Source organism: Pantherophis guttatus, chromosome 1, assembly GCF_059756535.1.
Source record: "Pantherophis guttatus breed Tessera chromosome 1, ASM5975653v1, whole genome shotgun sequence".
NCBI lineage: Eukaryota > Metazoa > Chordata > Lepidosauria > Squamata > Colubridae > Pantherophis > Pantherophis guttatus.
Genome location: NC_142063.1, coordinates 223,151,609 through 223,167,449, shown reverse-complemented (window position 1 = coordinate 223,167,449; position 15,841 = coordinate 223,151,609). Strand labels below are relative to the sequence as shown.

At 39.4% G+C, this 15,841-nt stretch overlaps 1 protein-coding gene and 2 long non-coding RNA genes across 5 annotated transcripts in view; 2 read left to right on the top strand and 1 right to left on the bottom strand.

Moving 5' to 3' along the window:
• Positions 1-1,968, bottom strand: part of SACK1B (scaffolding CK1 anchoring protein B) — a 46,644-nt gene extending 44,676 nt beyond the window's left edge. The window contains exon 1 of one of the 3 annotated variants that reach the window (XM_034436705.2): positions 1,832-1,968. The gene's annotated coding sequence lies outside the window, so the exon portion shown is untranslated. Of the gene's footprint in view, positions 1-1,820 lie in introns of all 3 variants that reach the window. The other 2 variants (XM_034436707.2, XM_034436706.2) reach the window with 2 other exon arrangements.
• On the top strand, positions 1,947-4,946 carry LOC117676899 (uncharacterized). The gene is made up of 3 exons (XR_004594552.3): positions 1,947-2,428; positions 3,524-3,625; positions 4,260-4,946. It is a non-coding gene; the product is annotated as an uncharacterized LOC117676899 (long non-coding RNA).
• A 4,483-nt stretch (positions 4,947-9,429) lies between these two features.
• Positions 9,430-15,590, top strand: LOC148116788 (uncharacterized). Its single transcript, XR_015731349.1, has 2 exons — positions 9,430-10,023; positions 13,396-15,590. It is a non-coding gene; the product is annotated as an uncharacterized LOC148116788 (long non-coding RNA).
• The last annotated feature ends 251 nt before the right edge of the window (positions 15,591-15,841 follow it).

Here is a 15,841-nt window from a genome sequence, read left to right as displayed (position 1 = left end):
GCTTGAGAGAAAAAAGTACTTTGATCCATTTATTCCCTTCATAATCTTTAAGGGATGGTTCAGCTTCTCACAGTTTAACTTTCTAGGACTAGGTTATGTCATTTAAAGATATGTAAATAAAATAGCTAGATAGGACACAAGAATAAAATGGAGCAATTTGTAAAAATGCTAATGCAAATTGGCCAAAATGTATAAAAGGTAGAATAAAAATATAATTATCATCTTGTACAGCCCAACTTGTCAAGGATCTACACTCACCACCTGAACTCATCAATTTAACTTGCAATCCTTTCTAGCACACCCCAAAAGTAAAGTAATATTGATCATAAATTGAAATTCCTCATTCTATCATGAAATGATTTTAAAATAATGGTTTTTAAATGTTGTGTTTTTGAAATAATGCAGTATTGGGAGCATAGTCATTGCCTAGATTTCTATCCACTTTAATATTTTCATGTTTTAACTTTAATGTCTGATGTTTTAACGTTTCGATCCTGTAATTGTTTTTATTCTGTTATTTATGGTATTGTAAGCCACAGAGTCGCTTGATTGAGATGGGCAGCATACACATTTAATAAATAAATAAAATCCCGCCTTTCATACATGAAGTGCAGTAGCAGATGCATGACTCAAACCTTACTGTGCTCCTATCACGTGACGAGTTTAATTTTGAAAGCAAAGGAAGCAGAGTTGAAAAGCGCTATATCGTCCCATTTAGGTATCTCCCTTATCTTTTCTTTAGATGGTATGAATTTTCCTCAGACTTGGGGGGGTGGGGGGAGGAGGGAGAAAAAGGCCGCAAGAAGAGAAAAAGAGCTTTAAAAACTCTCCCTTCCCAATATGAAACTGGAAACAAAACCTTAACGCCTCGCTGTCGTCGAAGATAAACCTGCACAGAACCGGCCTTCATTCCTTCAAAGTTTCATCTTCGCATTCGAAACACAGTCAAGTTTTTGTTTTGTTTTGAAATAAAAAGCAATTCAAACATTACAAAGCGGCCCGAAAATCTCCTCAGGAAGAGTAACAGAAGTCTGTGGAAACATCAATCCACAGACTCATCCGTTTTTATCTGCTTCTTTCCCCCCCCCCTCAACCGTCCGTGGGAGGCGAAGAAAGAGATGGCCAGATTCGGCCTAAAGTTAACACTCGCGGTTGCCTTCGCTGAGGGAGCCTTCCAGTCACACAAAAGTTTTGACCGGTTTATTTGGCCTCTTAAGGACCCCGCCTCGCCTTCCTTCCTTCCTTCTTTCCTTTAGCTCGCTTAAACTCTAAACAGCGGAACCATTTTCCTTCTCCCTCACCTAAAGTTTACCACGTTATGAGGTGACTTTGAAGAACACCGTCCCTCTCCTTTCACGCCAGCAAAGCTCCCCCTCTCGGGACAGCCTCAAATAACCCCCATATTACCCATTCCTTGCCTCTTCTTCATTCCAAGCTAAGACAGAGGCCCCCCCTCCCCCTGATCCCTTATCTCCCCCCCCCCACTTTTTAACCCCAAACTCCAAATACGACACGCATTTTTCTTTCTTTCTTTTTTCCTCAGCTCTGGCTCGGCAACCCAAGCCTAGCAATCGGAGCCGTCCACCTTTCCGTCCTTAGAAAAGAGGGCGTGCGGGGGAAGAAGCCTCCCTCCAGCCCTTCTCCGCGACGCAGAGCGTAGAAACGAAGCCACCCGCAACAACAACAACATCACAACTGGGGATCGTGCAAGGCGGGAAGTCCCACGACCGGCCGACCAAAAGCCTCCCCCCCCCAACACCCCACCCCGCCTGGACGCGAGGGAAAGCAGACGGGACGCCGCCGCCGCTACTGCTACCCACCCCAAGCTTACTTCGCTGAGTCCCGGCGAGCGAGGATCCCCCGAGCTTTTCCCGCCGCTCGACTGCTATTAAACCGCCCGGGTCTGTTGGGAAAAAGTGCTGAGAGCTTCAAGTCGGGACGCTGTTCCGTCTTCCTCCCAGGTATTTCCCGCCCTTCCCTCTCTCAGGAGCGATTGTGGGCTGGGACGGGCGTGGAAACGAGTTCCAGCACGTTGGGAAAAAGGGTTACACATCAAACCCTGCCCTGACGGCTGCCGCCGAAAGAGCGGAGCAGGAACCTGTTTGAAGTTTGAACCCGGAGGACCCAGCCCTTCCCTTCCCTTCCCTTCCCTTCCTCGGACGAAATCAAGGCATGTCCCGTTGTGCCGCTGTAAAAAAAAACAACCCCCCCCCCCCAAAAAACGCCGTAGCTTCTGCTCCTGTTTCGGAGCGGCAGCCGCCCGGGATGGACGTAGAAAACGGGAAGCCCCGGACTTCACCTCGGCGACGAGAAAGTTAGAAGGGGAGAGAGCAAGTAAACTTAACTCCGGACAGCGTGTAGCAACTTCTGTGTTACTCACAAGAAAGCACCGGGAGAATGATCTGGATGAACATGGAACTGCTGGGTGGTGAGTAAGGAAATAGAAAGACAAACCTCGGTTTAAATGAAGAATGTAGGTTTGTGCTCATTTAACGGCCGACGTTAAATAAGAGCTGGGGTGGGAGGGTGGTAAGGTGGAGGAATGCCTAGGTATTTTTTTTTTTAAAAAAGATGACCTTACTTTTTGCATGATTCTTTCTTTAAATAGAATGAATGAGCAGTAACATCACAAATCTAGGTCTTTTTGATAGGATAGGTAATCCTCAGTTTACAACAATTAGAAACTTTAAGTGGTAGTTTGGTAGGATAGGTAGTCCTCGATTTACAACAATTAGTTTAAGTGAAGTTACAATGGTGCTGAAAAAAGGGACTTCACGCTTACAACTGTTGCAGTATCCCCAGAGTCATGTGATCAAAGTTCAACCAGTTGGCAACTGACTTGTTATGTATGATCATTGCAGTGTCCAGGAGTGATGTGAACACTTTTTACAACCTTCTGATAAGCAAAGTCAATGGGGAAGCCAGATTCACTGAACAGCTGTGTTACTGACTTAACAACTGCAACCATTTACTTGACAACAATGGCAAGAAAGGTTGTAAAATGGGGCAAAACTCACTTAACAACTGTCTCACTTAGCAACAGAAATTCTGGCCTCAGTTGTGGTTGTAAATCGAGGAATACCTGTATCCCGACTATTATAATTAAATTTAGGAATTTAACCAGGGCCATCAGTTGTCCATACAATGCTACAGCATAATAGCATTGATTCAAGACCCTGATTCACTAGGATTCTCTAGCAAAGACTCAAAGAGCATGGTGAGGGAGGAGTAACAGACTAATGCTTAGGTAGTGAGTAAACCACAATTGGATAAATTCACATTACATTCTAATCTAAATAATCCAAACCATCAGGATTTTAGCATTTCCTGTGAACCTGCATAGATTATTATGCCCACAGTTTGCTTCAAAAATAACATGCTTTTAATACTTCATATTGGGATCTGTGTAAATTCATGAGGATCCACATAGATCTGATCCTCAGATTGTAATGGTATCCTCCCCAATCATGTTCAGTTTTATCTATGGTCACAAATGTGATCAGTGATTTGTTTGTGGTTTTAGGTGGATCTCTAATTCAGAGACTGAGAAAAGGAAGAGGAAGTTCCTGCCTTTTCTTACATGTTCACCTGTACCTGACGTAAGGCAAGAGAAAGAGATATTAAGGTATCCTTATTTCTATAATGGGACGCGTTAATAGGGACATGGTGGCTCAGGGCCTAAGACCCTGAACTTGTCGATGGAAAGGTCAGCAGTTCAGCGGTTCGAATCCCTAGTGCCGCGTAACGAGGTGAGCTCCCCTTACTTCTCCCAGCTTCCGCCAATCTAGCAGTTCGAAAGCATGTAAAAAATGCAAGTAGAAAAAATAGTAACCACCTTTGGTGGGAAGGTAACAGCGTTCCGTGCACCTTTGGCGTTTAGTCATGCCGGCCACATGACCACGGAGACGTCTTCGGATAGCGCTGGCTCTTCAGCTTTGAAACGGAGATGAGCACTGGCCCCTAGAGTCGGGAACGACTAGCACATATGTGCAAGGGGAACCTTTACCTTGATTTCTATAAGCCTGTACTGAGAGGAAAATAAGACAAGACTGACAGTTGTAATATTTGGTCTCTTTTTACCCATCCTATAAAATAAGGAAAGGCAGGGCTCAAACTTTTTCTGAAGCCATTATTTGTTTTCACCTTGGTTAGCTGAACAAGTTATAAGCTGATGTTCACAATTCATGCTTAGCTGAAACCAAGCAGAGCACTTACAGTTTATTATGATCTATAAATCCAATTATTTTCTCTTTTGGCAGATTAGAATCAACCACACTTCTCAGTACTACTCGGACTAGATATGAATGCAGTGGAGGCAAATCTGCTCCTGAGAGTTAAACAAGATCTGATTCTTTGATTAGCAGCAAAGATCTGGCTGTGAATGCTGAACCCTGTCTAAACTGCCACTCTGTTCATATGAAGAAGCAGCTAAGCTACTTTCTTGTGGCTAAGTAATATTTGAGATGGAGAGGTTGTGACTGATGGCATATTATTGGTGCAAAAGGGTAATTTTTCATTCCATGTTTTGCCATGGGGATAGAATTAATGGGAAAATGACAGTGGTGAAATCCAAATTTTTTTACTACCGGTTCTGTGGGCGTGGTGTGGCTTGGTGGGCATGGCAGAGGAAGGATACTGCAAAATCTCCATTGTCCATTCCCATCCCACTCCAGGGTAAGGATACTGAAAAATCTCCATTCCCACCCCACTCTGGTTCTCCGAACTGCTCAAAATTTCTGCTACCGGTTCTCCAGAACCTGTCAGAACCTGCTGAATTTCACCCTTGGAAAATGGGTGTTTTATGTCTCAGAAATGTACAAGGCATGTGTGCTCCTTATTTACACGAATGTTATGTAAAATAATCTTGTTGCTCAATTTTTGTAACAATCCATTGTAATGATGTTCTGGGCAAGAATAAATAGGGTACCTGGCCATCCTCTCAAGGATTACCTTTTTGGTTTATTTTTTGTTTCCTGCTTCCAAGAAACATAGCAGGTATTGGAATGGCACAGTAATGTCAACATAATTGACAGAGCCAATATTTTCCTCTAAGATCTGTGGTGTTTACATAAAAAAGGTGTGTTAAGTTTCCCAGAGGTTTAATACATAAGGTGTGCATATGTTGGTTTTGTATTTTTTTTTAATTTACAAAGGTGTCATGAATTTAGCTTGTCAGATTGTGTTATGGTATTTTAGACAATTTAATTTTAAAACTAGACAACTGTTACCTTTTGGGTCATCATTTCAGAGATATTTCTTTACCAAATTCCTCAGTGCTTTCAACAATGGCAGAGCTTCTAATGTACCTGAAAAAATTCTAAATTTTTTAGAATAATAATTTTTATGCAATTAAGTGTTTTATAAAATTTGCCAAATTTCAATTCCACAGGAGTCATAGGTTCCATATATATTCTATGTGTTAACCCATTTGATGTACTTCAGTTGAAAAAAATTCTGCCCTATAATGCACCATTTCGCCCAGGTTAAGGTTAAGACATGAGAGGTTTAATAGCATGTAGATAATAGATATATTTTAACGTATAAAAATATTTTATTTTTTCATAAATATTTTGCATTGTTTTTGTTGTATGTGTTGAATCCAATTTGATTCCTGTTGATTATATGCACAAATCCATGTTTTCTTGTCAAAGGACAGAAATGATTTGCTGTTGTCTTCCGGAAGATACTTTTTGTTTACTTCCCAATCTATGCTTATAGCTTGGAGAAAACAAAGACAATCTGTCTCATACATGCATGGTGTAAGTTATTTATTTAGTTTACAGTTCTTACAATCCACTCAATCAAAAAGTGGGTGGGGTTACAATATGTTAAACTGCAAAAACAACAATAGCAACAAATTATAACATAATCCGGGTACCAGTAGTATTAAATTAGTTATTCCAATCAGCTTTCCCTCAAAAGGGATGCCAATAAACCTATCTAGAATTGAAGACCCTGTGAAATAAAATGATCTTTAAACTCCATGGAGGAGTGAGTTTCAAATGTGTAAACCAGGCCGACATTGACAATTGCTGCTATAAGTTAAAAATTAACTGGACACAGGACAAACACAATTAAATGTCAAAAGATGCCTTCAGAAATAGATAATAGGAAGATAAGTTGTTAAGAGTCAAAAGACATGGAAAAAAATTCCATCAAAAGACAACAAAGGGAAGCTGGGTACAAAGTCTAAGGAAACCTTAATACCACTGACAGTTGCCAAATTTATAAATTCCTAAAACAAGGATGTAGGGATAAAAAGGGGCACCCCAGTTCTTTGAGTAGTTCTAAATATATATTTGGTGGCTCCTATTCCTCTGGTTAATGCCTGGCCAGCCTAGTTGGATGGCATTTAGGTAAATGGGGTGTGAACAAGAAAAAGTGAATGTGGCAATGATTGTATAAATTATTTTAAATCAACAGCTTTGCTATAGCTTTAAGTTCAGAAGGTCTTTGTGTATTCCAATAACACTGATTGCCTCAATGCTTGGTTGAAAGTGGTTTGTGAGAATTACCAATTCTTTTCTCTGTGATCTGCACACCTTGATAGAGTAGATGATTGGAGCAATTGATTTATAAATAAAGCCTATTATAACAGACCCAGAGTGGACTTGTTTAAGAAAGGACATCAGAGTAGTATTAGTGACTTTGCTTTACTGCTTTGCCTTTTGTGATCATACGTTTCCACCACAAAAAAGCTATAATTATGTTCTGGGATGAGCATGAGTTCTTTTTTTAAAGGAGAAATGTATCGATTCCAGTCATTAAAAGAATGTTATGGATGTGTGGCTATGGAGATAAATAATGGAAAATGGAGATACAGGGGAAATGGAACTACGGCAAATATTTCATTCATTTTTTTAAAAAAAAACTGATCTGGTTGAAAAGTTTTGTTGAAGACATGAGCATCCATGTGAGGGATGCTAAAAAGTGCCTCCTGATGTTGCAAGGTAAAATCTGACCTTTTAAATGTGCATCACAATATGTATGTGAAGTATGTAAGTACGTGAAATATGTGAACTGTGTATAATGCAGAGTTTGCATTCTAACACAATGCATCTTAACTCATTTTGATGAAATCTTAGTTTGCTTCAGACACTGCTAGTTGAACGCAGTATGTTCTGATGAAGAATGATTTTCTAAGGACCAACCTGATTTTTAGGGAAAGAGGAGCATTTGCTCTATGACAATCAAACTTAAAGTCATCTCTTAGATTAATTAAATAAAATTAAGCTTTAGCATATTCAGTGGCAATTACGTGAAGTGATGGCTGTGGTTCAGAGGACAGAAGCAGAATACATTCTCATTACTGACTGTCTAGGAAGCTTCCAGTAAATTCATTGAATATTTTTAATACACATAAAAGTTAAAAATTTGCACTAGATATTGAAGTGCAGAAATTGCTCTCAAGTATTTCCATTTTAAAATTGGTTTCTGAAACATCTGCCAACAAGGTTGCAACTTCTTAACTATTGAGCCCTAGCAAACTATGGTTTATGAATTAGCATACTATGTAAATCTAGCCAACTGTAATTTATTCCAGTGGTGGGTTGCTACCAGTTCTCCCCGCATCGGGCGAACCAGTAGCAGCGGCGGCGGGAGGTTCCGCCCACCCACCCAGAAGCGTCGCGCATGCAAGCAAACAGGTAGTGACGGGTTTTGAAACCTGCCCCTGATTGATTCCATAACTATGATTAAAATAATCATTGTGTTGTGCACATAAGGGCAATCTAAGAACCTTAATGAGCGCAGTAGGAGATAATAGCATTACAGCCTCAATTTTTACATTTACACAGTAATATATACTAGTCATTTCTATAACAATAAATCTATTAGCAAAACCCAAAGTCAAAGTTTCAACTTTCCATCTCGATGGAAAATAAAATTGCACATGAATAAGATTGCATAAGTAAATACTTCCTCATTAAAAAAGTCTTTTTTATTTATTGGTTGGTTGGCTTTGGTAGTAAATATAGTTTACTTGTTTTTCAAAATTCATTTACTAAAGGCTGAGAAAATATTGTGGTTGTGAGTAAAGAAAAGAAAGCAGCACAGAAGGAAATGTTTTCTTTCATCTATTCTTTTTAATTTTGCCATTTGGTTTTAAAGATCTTCCTTTAGATAATTTGTCTTATGTAAGTTTTATTAAAGAGCGGTTTATATACTTTAGATTGCAACCATAATAAAAGCCTAAAATTATTTCTGCTGTAGACCATTTTTGCCTGCCTCCGAGTAAGTCTCAACTCCTGATGACAGCCTGGGAGTCTTGGTCAGAATATTTACAACTGCTGGCAGTGCCTTGTTAACCTTGATAAAAATGAAAAAGCTAAGCATCACTGCTCCGGGTTAGTTCTTGGATTGGAGACAACCATGAAATATCAGTCCTATAGACTAAATTGGACAATTGAAATAAAAAAAAATGCAGGTAGTCCTTGACTTACAACAGTTCATTTAGTGACCATTCAAAGTTACAACGACACTGAAAAAATGACTTACGACGGTTTTTCATACAACCTTTGTAGCATCCCTATTATCATGTGATCAAAATTCAAATGCTTGGCAACTGACTCATACTTATGACCGTATCCCAACGTTATGTGATCACCTTTGCCTCCTTTTGACAAGAAGCCAGATTCACTTAACAACCGTGTTACGGACTTACCAATTGTGGTGATTCACTTAACAACTGTGGCAAGAAAAGTTGTAAAATGTGAAAAACACACTTAAATGTATCACTTAACAACATAAATTTTGGGCTCAGTTGTGGTCATAAGTCGAGATCTACCTGTAATGGCATCCTGGAAGGCAAGTGACAAACATTTTTTTATTATTGCTTAAGGAAATTGCATGGTGCCCAAGTATAATGTTTGTGTAGTCACTAGGAAAAGAACATAATTCATTTGTTACCTTTTCCTTTACTGTATTTATGTTTTAGTTTTAATGCTGTGCAGTCTCTTGCACAGCTTCTTTAGTTCTGACTAAAAGTTTTCCTTGTTTCACGGATGTTAATGTTTGTTTTAGTTGTTTGCAAGATTCTTTGGGAACTAATTTTATTGCAAACTGGAGAAAGAAACACAATTCATTAGTGAACAGATCAGATGATTAATTAAACAAGTAAACAAATTTGCCTTTTATGTGCCAAAATGGAATTTTATAACATTGCCTCAAACAGAAGACAATGTGTGTATCTTTATATTTGGACAGCAGAGACATTACAGCAAAAGGAATGCATGAAAATAAAAGGTTAAAAGTATAGTTATACTTTTATACTTTTAACCTTTTATTTCCATGCATTCCTTTTGCTGTAATGTCTCTGCTGTCCAAATATAAAGATATTACATACATACATACATACATACATACATACATACATACATACATGTGTGTGTGTGTGTAAAAAAACCCACATTTATTTAGTAAATACTGTACCATGGTGATTGGAAAACCTGGATTACTCAGGTCTGCTTACAGCGAAGAGCTTGAGTTCTCTCACGGAGAGCAAGCAAACCAGATCCACACAGATCAGAAACAGAAGAAAGAAGACAGAAGTGAGAAAGAATGGTGAAAGCCATTCTAACCACGTCACCGACTTACATAGAGAGATACAAAGACAGTCTGTTAGACAAAGAAAAGAAATAAAAGTGCATTGCTAGTCACTTCTGCAGCCAACGCCCCTTGTGATCAGCAAGTTTACAGATGCAGAGAGCCGGTGCATGCAAAGTTCAATCCCAACACTTCAGACTGCTGAAAGCACTTTGTCTCCCAAGCATTTAAGGATTTGCGATGGGAAGCGTTGTTTTAAAATTATTCCTTTGTTATTTTTCAACCTTTGCTTATAATGGATTGTCTATTTTGATGGAGTTAATAAATACCACAAAACAAACTTTTGGCTTTGGCGCAAAGCAGGTGACTTGTTTCCTCTGCTTACAGGGTCTTCAATGCGGTGCAAGCTTTATAAGGCATCTTGTGATTTTAGCAAAGGATCGAAAGGATCGATCTGCCCTAAGCAAGGATTTTGTCCAGGTACCAAACCGTCCTGTAATATGTTCTGTTTTAAATTAATTTGTCTTAAGGCTGTATTCATGGGACTAAGGCTTCCAAGACTCCCAATATATTTCTGCAGTAAAGACTGTAACAATTTCAACATTTAGCCAGTCAAGTGGTAACCATTTTCAGTGTATCAGTATACTTTGTCAACAGAGCACAAACAACAGTATGTGGAATCAGTACTTCCTTACTGAACAGGAATCAGGAATGCTGCATATGTTGTGATATCGATGTAACTAAGGCTGGTAACCTGACATACCTTCTATACTTTCTTTGGTACCTTTCTACAAAAACATTATATGAAAACCTCAACTGATTAAGGCAGTGATGGCAAACTTTTAGAGACTGAGTGCCCAAACTGCAACCCAAAATCCACTTATTTATCACAAAGTGCCAACACAGCAATTTAACCTGAATACTGAGGTTTTACTACCTAAAATAATTGTTCAGCTAATTGTTCTAAGAAAAATGTGATAAATGCACTTTTACGCCCCTTCATTTTTTTCTGCTTTTGAAATATTACGTTTAGCAACAATAAAAAAAAACCTTTTGTAATATCATTTCTCTTTCCCTCCCTCTCTCTCTCTTTCCTCCCCACTCTCTTTTTCTCTCTCTCTTTCCCTCCCTCTCTCTTTCCCTCCCTCCTCCTCTCTTTCTCTCTGTCTCTCTTCTCCCACTCTTTCTCTCTCTCTCTTTCCCTCCCCTCTTTCCCCATCTCTCTCTCTCTCCCTCTTTCCCTCCCTCCCTCTTTCTCTGTCTCTCTCTCTCTTCCCCCCTCTCTCTTTCTCCCCTCTTTCTCTCCCTTTTTCCCTCCATGTTTCTCTCTCTCTTTCCCTCCCCCTCTCTTCCCCTTCTCTCTCCCTCCCTCCCTTTCCCTCCTTCTCTCTCTTCTCCCTCTGTTTCTCTCACTCTCTTTCCCCCTCTCTGTGCCTCCCTCTGATTTTCTCTCTCCTTCCCTCCCTCTCTTTCTCTCTCTCTTTCCCTCCCTCTCTCTCTCTTTCCCTTTCTCCGGCGGGGAGGAACTCCTGAACTGGTGCTGGGTGGTGGGAATCTGACGTCCATAGGCCGATGAGCCCAGAAGCAGCACCTTTAGGAAGTGAAAATATAAGCCCTCTGTGAGAATTTATTAGAAGACAGATTAGGCACCCAATCAAGAATAAATGGAAAATGGATGTAAATAAAGAAGATTTGGTAACTGCTTGGAATAGAATAATAAGAATTCTATTGTAAAGGATTCAGTTGCTTTAACCATGCCCAATTTCCTCCTGTCCTGAAGCCAGGGAAAACTTCTGTCATCCTAAATCTGTTGTCTCGCCAGCATATCCTCTATCACATAGCAGGATTGGATGGTGCTATACTGTTCTTTGTATAGCTGTACTCTGCAGGCAGTTTGGAGGCAGTGATTGGAGGCTTCGTCTGGGTGAAATATCAATGTTACCAACAACAGAAAAGGCCATTATCAATTTGCATATGTAAAACATTTCGAGTTCCCTCCTACATTTGCCTGGAGCTGAGATGCAAATTGTACAAACCAGTCATTCTGTTCCTGTTTTGAGATTGGATTTATTATTGAACAATGCATTTCATTTCCTTTTGATCAAGTACACATATTAAGGGATAAAACAACTACAAAATAAATCAGTATAAAATTACATCTAAATATATCACAGACATAGAGATTCATTTCTTAATTCATTTAGCTTTAGCTTTATATGGTCACCCAATTTGCTAGTCAGACTTAAGTGGCTAACATTGAGTAAAACAAAAAGGTTTTACCCAATAGAAAAAAACTAAATATATTTAATTAGCTAAATAAAATTCCACCTGGTGTGAATTTCAGTCATTAAGTATCCAAAAGTAATGCAATCAGGATTAAAAATGGGAATAGCACAGACAAATACTCCTATACAAATTAATTGCTGCACTCCCAAAGCAGTAACATTCAAATAGTTACAACCTGTTCTTGGTACCAATTTTTTGTTTGGCACCAAGAAATCATCAGAATATATGCCAAAGGTAGAGGAAGTTTGCGAAACCATTTTACCCCCGTGGAAATGACTCAGCTGCAATTATGTTTCTTCAGAAAGTTGATTTGCATTACCATCTGTTGGAAAATTCCTATGGGAAATTTCCTACCCGTTTCTCCAAAAATAAGCATTATTTTCTTTTGGGGCCCCAAAATGGAGGGATGTCTTATTTTTCCCCGTGTACTTTAAGAGTACATGGGAGGCCCACTTCTTCTGCTTGCTCACGGTGGGCCACCCAGCCCTGACACATGCCTTGCCTCGCAGCAATGGCTCCAACAGCCACGTCCAGCAGGACCCTGCGTGGCCGCTGGCCTACTTCTACTTCCTTGTGGTCACAATGGAGCAGGAGGCTCAGCAACGCACTGGTGCTACGGCCATGAGGTGAGGCGGGGGTGGAGCTTCCCCACACGCCTTGCACCGGTTTACCTCAGAGCCACCGTAGACAGTCCATCCATGCTCCAACACCTGCCTCACCTTGCAGCCGTGGCACTAGTGCCCCACTCAGCCTCCTGCTACCTTGTGGCCATGAGCAAGCAGAAGAAGTGGGCCATCGGCCATGGGGGGGGTCCTGCTTCACATGGCTGCTGAAGCTGCTGCTGCGAGGCAGGTGTTGGGCATGGATGGACTTGCTGCCCTGAGATAAGCCAGTGTGGGGTGTGTGGGGCAACTCCACCAGCCCCCACCTCACCTCGTGACCACAGAACAAGTAACCAGACTGAATGGATGGATGGCCGGCTGCATAGGCTCTTAAGTAGGTCTTATTTTGGAGGGTAGGGCTTATATTAGGCACAAACAAAAAACTATTTTCTGGATAGGTCCTATTTTTGGGGAAACAGAGTATTTAGTTTGCACCCAGCACACTCCCAGCCTATCTTGTTACCCAGAACAGAGTAAGCACACACAATCCTCAGTGCAGCTAGCAAAAATATAATGTTTTTTTATTAAATGGACACAAGGATCAAAAACAGTTAATTGGCAGATTGGATCAAACTGGCCTGCAAAAGCAAGGATAAAAAAGACACAAAAGGCCAAAGATTAAAAGGTCCAAGGTTTTAATACCAGTATCATTGATCAATGTTATCTATATCAGTAACACAAAAGACATGAAGCTTTTAGACCTGTGTAAATGGCATGGAAAATCCCCAAGGGAGAGGCTTTTAGTTATTCCAGCCTTAAAACCCTTTTATATAGATACAGACAGCAATGTAGAAATGGAATATAGGACACCAGGTAACCTCTCCTCTATTGTCTACCGTGAAAGAAAGAAATTGGTAAAGCAGGATGTCATTTCCAATATTATCCTATGCTTGTTTTCCTGTAGAAAAAAAGAGCCATTTGGCTAGCCGTGAAACGTGCAGAAGATGCAGTGTAAAAGAAATCCAAGGCTGTTTATCTATCTGTTTCATATATATCATTATATTGCACATCTGCCTTATGTGATTTTTTGTTGTTGTTGTTGCTGTTGTTGTTGTTCATGACATAGAACTTTTACCATCTCCCTGCTCTTCATGTTTTTATGATAAGGCCTGCTGGGTGGGAGGAAGATCATCTTCAACTCACGGACAAAAGCTTTCCAAGAGTGTACTTGTGTTGATTTTATTTTATTTAATGTATTGAGAATAGTGGCAGGTGGGAGAATAAAGTACAAGATTCAGAAGTTATTACAGGAAAAAGCCATTTTCTCATAGTCCTTCATATATATACTTCAGTCTGTGTGTTGCTGGAGAAGAATTATCTAAGTTCCCTCTGCACCCTTCTTCCTTCTCAGTGATTAAGTTCAGGACCAACCCAAGGGTGTCAAACTAGCGGCCCATGGGTGAGATACATCACGCACAGGCCACGCCCATCCCAGCTCTGTGAAGGGGGAAAATGTCACAATATGTCACATGACGGAAATGTGACGCTGCGAGTTTGACACCCATGCTGTACTCCACCAGTTTTTGAAGCCTGCAATACTTTTGTTAAGAGTGTGTTCAAGCATGTCACCTTTATCATCGAGCATCTTGTTTGCTTTGTATCTGCTGTATTTCTGAACCAAACTGGCAAGGGAGGCACTTTCCATGATCCAGGGTTGTCTGCAGAGAAGGGGGGAAAAAATCAAAACAGCAGTCACAGCAGTGCAATAGAAGCCCAGCAGGGCTTCAATTACACGATTGTGGTTACCATCTTGACTTTTTTTGATCCCCTTCCCATGGACATCCCTAATGGATTACTCTCCTTTTGCAACCTTCCTGTGCATCACAAGCCATATTTGGAGTAGTAGCATGTACATAAAATAGTTAATCAGTGTAATGCTATTTGCTGGAACAATGTATTCAGTTTATATGGCCATTTAAAAGAATGCTGTTTCCAATCATATTCAGAGCCGGATATTTAAAATATTTTTAAATATGTAAGTATTCAGAGCTGATCCTAAATATCATGTGTACATTCATTCATTCATAACCATATTGGGCTTCTAAAAAGGAATCACATCATGTAGATATGTTTAAAAGCTCATTAAGTACATCGGCTCATTTTTAAAATTATTTTTATGCTAGTCTTTGCTGATACCAGAAGAAATGTGTTGGGACCTCAACCTCTATAGAACTCAGTCAATTATAGAACCAATTTGGGTGATTTTCGAGAGATTTGAAATGCCCACAAACCGCAAGTTTCAATGAGGTAGAATCTGCAAATTAAACATATGAAGAACAATCATTTCAAATTATTATATTAAATTTATCCTGGGCTGTTCTAGTTCTTCAACCCAGCTCAGACCCCACAGTTTAGCAATTTAATACATGGCATACTACTTCCAGGCCAAGAAAGTCTTCAGCTTCAAAAGTTTGTTATTTCTGCCCCAAGGCAACCAGAACTAAATTTGGATTGTCTCAATCCTTCATGGGTGAATTAGTGCTAGGGAGAGCTGCACCAAGACAGTTGAGTGTCTGCAGAAATTCTTTTGTTTTTTCATAGTTGTAAAAGATCAAGTGGAAAAAGGAGTCTGGCATTGTGCAAATCTAATCTCAAGGAATAGTTTATAGAGGCTATTCATCATTGTCCTTTAAGAGAGTGAAAACAATTAAATGTAATCCTATGATGAAGCCTGTTCTATATTTTTGGTTTGTACTCATCCTCATCTAATTTTGGAGACTAATATGCTTCCAATTTTTATCTAACCTAAACCAGCCCATGGATCTTTTCTTAAATCTTTCTATACTCCTTCCAGTTCACGTCTTGCACTAAAATACTTCAATAATCATTGTTTGGTTTATGTATTAGAATTTAATTGCATCTTCCTTCTTAGTTCTACTCTAGTCTTGCATACATAGTTCACTGCTTCGATCATGAATCACATTTTGTATATTTTCATTTTTTATTATTGTTTTAAGTGTTTTAATCTAATGTATTATATTAGTAGAAAGAGAAAAATCTATAATTAAACTTTGTGTTCTCCTGCATTATGTTGTAATTTACATCAATATTCTCACCATCAATAAAATATAAGTAATATATATTATTAAATGCAACAAATTAGAAACTGTTTTTCATATCAGTAATTTAAGTGCATTTGAAAACCATAAAGCTATGTGTCCAGACGTTTACATTTTTAACTTACTTTGAAACACTGCACAGGGTCATTCTGGGGATTGACGGTTAAGTTTTACTGTAATTTACATGCTTTAAAAAAAAAAACACACAACCTCACATTTCAATGGAAAGTTCCCAACACTAAACAAAACTGGCATAATTTGGCTTATTTTCATTTTTATTTACACAAGCTT